Source organism: Nuphar pumila, chromosome 10 (genome assembly GCF_984573655.1).
Source record: "Nuphar pumila chromosome 10, dmNupPumi1.hap1.1, whole genome shotgun sequence".
NCBI lineage: Eukaryota > Viridiplantae > Streptophyta > Magnoliopsida > Nymphaeales > Nymphaeaceae > Nuphar > Nuphar pumila.
The window spans coordinates 12,630,355-12,634,396 of record NC_143258.1 but is presented as its reverse complement, the minus strand read 5'-3'; the positions used below and the strand labels follow the sequence as shown (position 1 = coordinate 12,634,396).

The 4,042-nt window shown below is 33.9% G+C and overlaps 1 pseudogene; it reads left to right on the top strand.

Moving 5' to 3' along the window:
* Positions 1–621: 621 nt before the first annotated feature.
* LOC149823493 (uncharacterized) lies at positions 622–2,582 on the top strand (annotated as a pseudogene).
* Positions 2,583–4,042: the final 1,460 nt, after the last annotated feature.

The following is a 4,042-nucleotide window of genomic DNA, read 5'->3' as shown; positions in this document are numbered from 1 at the left end:
TATAAGCAACAAATAATGCCTCCTAAGCATAAATCTGGTGCTCAAAAGAGAAAAAAGAGAGAAAGGGAAGCAATATTAATTCAAAGTCAAACCGGAGCTATCAACAAATATTTTAATAGAACTGTGGAACCAAATGAGGAAGCCCATGAGACCGAGGATCTGAATGAAAATGAGGAAGCCCATGAATTCATGGATCTGAATGAAAATGAGGAAGTCTATGAAACTATGCATTTGAATGAAAATGAGGAAGTGAATGAAATTATGGACTTGAATGAAAATGAGGAAGTGAATGACATCTTGTTTCAAGAAACTGAAGATGGAACTCGAACTGAAGAGATTAAAGAAACTGAAGATTCAACTACGAATTTAGAGGATTGTGCAAATTGGAATAACATCGATATGAAACTCCGAGATTTTTTAGTAGAAATGGGTCCAAAGAGAGTGGATGACATCTTGTTTCCTAAAGATAGAAACCATAAGCATTTTGATTCATCACATTATACACGTGTACTGACAAATGGGCAGACATCTGATAGAAGATGGCTAATATATTCTATCTCTTTAGATAAAATATTTTGCTTCTGCTGCAAGTTGTTCAAAACACCACAAATGATGAGCAGAATGGGGAAATTGGGCAATCATGGATACAACGATTGGCATAATATGCATAGAAGTCTTAGAAATCATGAAGCTAGTAGAGATCATATGGAATGCATGTTTTCTTGGATTAATTTAGAAAAGAGACTCAAAACAAACCAAACAATTGATCGGAGTGTGCAAGTTCAAATCAACAAAGAGAGGCAGCATTGGAGGCAAGTTTTGACAAGAATAATTTCCATTGTGAAAAGACTTGCCAAAAACACTTTAGCATTTCGAAGAGATAATGAGAAACTCTATGGTGAGAACAATGGACTATTTTTGCAAATGATAGAAATGGTTGTTGAATTTGATCCAGTAATGGAGGAGCACGTTCGACGTGCTCAAGCACAAGAAATTCAGTATACATACCTTGGACCCAAAATTCAAAATGAGTTAATTTTGACATTAGCCAACGAAGTGAGAAGTGCAATCATTGCGAAAGTTAAACATGCAAAATATTTTTCAGTAATTCTTGATTGTACTCCTGACGTGAGTCATGAAGAACAAATGTCTCTAGTACTACGATGTGTTGATGATTCGATAGACACACCGAAAATAGAAGAATATTGGATTGAATTTTTGAAGGTGGATGATACATCAGGACTTGGATTGTCAACTGAATTGAAAAATGTGCTAACTATACTTGGGCTTGATATTGATGATATAAGAGGGCAAGGGTATGACAACGGTGCTAACATGAGTGGAAGACACAAAGGTGTACAAAAAAGAATCCTTAAAATGAATCCTAGAGCTTTCTACACTCCATGTGGTTGTCATAGTCTTAATTTGACGATTGTGGATATGGTAGAATGTTGTCCTAAAGCTAAATCATTCTTTGGAGTAGTGCAACGCATCTACACATTGTTTTCTTCTTCTCCAAAGAGATGGAAATTTTTTAAAGATATGGTACCCGGTCTAACTCTGAAGCCATTATCACAAACACGGTGGGAAAGTCATGTTGAGAGTGTAAAAGCTATAAAAGATCAAACTACACAAATAAGAGATGCTTTGCTTGAATTGGCTGAAAAAAGTGAAGATTCTAAAACAAAGAGTGAGGCTGAGACCTTAGCGGTTTTTGATTTGGAGAATTTTGAGTTCTTACCTGGAATGGTTATTTGGTACAAATTGTTATATGCAATTAATAATGTTAGTAAGTTTCTTCAATCTGAAAGTATGGATATTGGCATTGCAGTCAACCTCTTACAAGGACTTATTGTATTTCTTGATGAGTATAGAGAATGTGGATTTTCCAGTGCCATGGATGAAGCTAAGAAACTAGCAAATGACATGGGGTTTGAACCTGAATTTCAAAAAAAATAGATAACTCGAAGAAAGAAACAGTTTGATGAAAGTGGCAGTGACGATGTAACACTATCAAGTGAAGAATCTTTTAGAGTAGAATATTTTCTGTTTATAATTGATCAAGATCGATCTTCCCTTCAACTCCGGTTTGAACAATTTAAACAATATGAAGAGACTTTTGGATTTTTGTTAAACTTAGAGAAGTTGAAGACTGAAGCCAATCCCTTAAATAGCTTAGAGAAGCATTGTGAGAAGCTTGAGAATTTTTAAGTCATGATGGACGTTCAGATATTGATGGTTATGATTTATCTATAGAATTGATGACCCTAAAGTGTTATTTAACCACTGAAAGAACGACAATTGATGTACTACGTCATTTGGTGAAACTGGATGGTTTATTCCCAAATGCTTATATTGCTTATAAGATTTTGCTAACAATACCAGTTACCGTTGCAGCAGCAGAAAGAAGTTTCTCAAAATTGAAGTTAATCAAGAATTATCTTAGATCAACTATGTCCCAGGACAGATTGAATGGATTGGCTATGTTGTCAATTGAGAAAGAAATAATTGAACAACTTGTTTATACTGATTTGATAAATATTTTTGCATCTAAAACTGCTAGACGAGTATTGTTTAGGTAGTTTATATAATTTTATTTAATATAATATAAATATTTGGAATATTATATTTGTTTAATGTGAATGCAAATTTTATTGTTATTTTGATTCTTTACAAAAAATTGGGAGGCGCTGCCCCCGAACTCCTACTATTAATAGAGGGCCCATTTTTTCCCCCCGCCTCAGGCCCCATAAAACACAGGTACGGCTCTGCTTTGACTCAACCTAAATCTAGCTAACCAACTTAGTTCTGCATGTTGTGAGCTCTAGAATTTGGCCTAATTTTCTTAGGTTAGATATCTCTCATCAGACTTGATCTAATCTTTAAATTTTAACCATAGGTGCTCGTAGGTGTTCCCAACCTATCCTCAAAAAATTAGTACCAAAATAAAAACCAATTAGGAGAACCAACCTATTTACCAAACCTTGCCAAACTTGAAACTCAGTCTAGACCAGAATTATAATTTTCTAATTACAACCTCATAAATCCCAATCCCTGGGGAGTTACACCCACAAATTTTAACCAAACCTTCTCATACATGTCTAGATCAATCACTGAAAATTTAGGATTTTTTTGCCTAGCTATTTAGAACTAATTTTTTTAGTAAAACCTGTCAAACCCAAACTGAATATGTTTTTTGTTTTTCATGTTTGGACCTATCTGAATTTTGGTTTTGGATCTAGTCTGAAATCCATGGGGCCTGAATGTATCACATTTTCTAAACCCTCCTCTGAGCCTAAACCTCTCCTAAACCCAATTCTAAAAACAACATTATGTTGTGATTTCTAAAAAATAACCTAACTTAAAAATAGCATATCTTCCAATCTGTACCTACTCCAAACTTGCAAAATTAATCTCAGATACCCCTATGTGTCCTTAACCTACCCTTTAAAAATAGGATCCTAATTCTTTCCTTAAGGAGAATTAAAATTGACACTGAAACTTGTTTCGCCCAAAATCTAGTACAAAAATAGACTTGACCTAAATTCATGTCCTGACTTGCTCAAATTTTAATTCCCAAACTAGATTGACACTCAGATTTTTTTAATTTTTATTCTGAGAGAAATAATTCATTCTCTCAGGGTCTGTCAAAAACTGAACAGAATCTAGATCTAAAACAAACTCAGAACTTTGTAGAATTTTATCTCTGCAACCATATATCCCTTGAACCTAAGATTTTAACCCAAGCTTTCCTAACATGACCTAAGTCTGTTTTTGTTTTTACAACATTTATTTAACAAAATTTTAGGAGAGTACAATTTTTTTAAAGCATGTCAGAACCAAATCTGAACCTGTAAATAAAACTTGACCTTTGACTTGACCAAACCTAACCCGAGCCAACTTAAGCCCAAAAAAACTGAGCCTAGGCTCATCGAAATGCGTCACTATTGTACATACAGTACTTGGGCAGAAACATTAAATTAAATTTTATGTAAGTATATATTTATATATCATGTTTTGTTGTATTTTAGAAAAGTAAAAT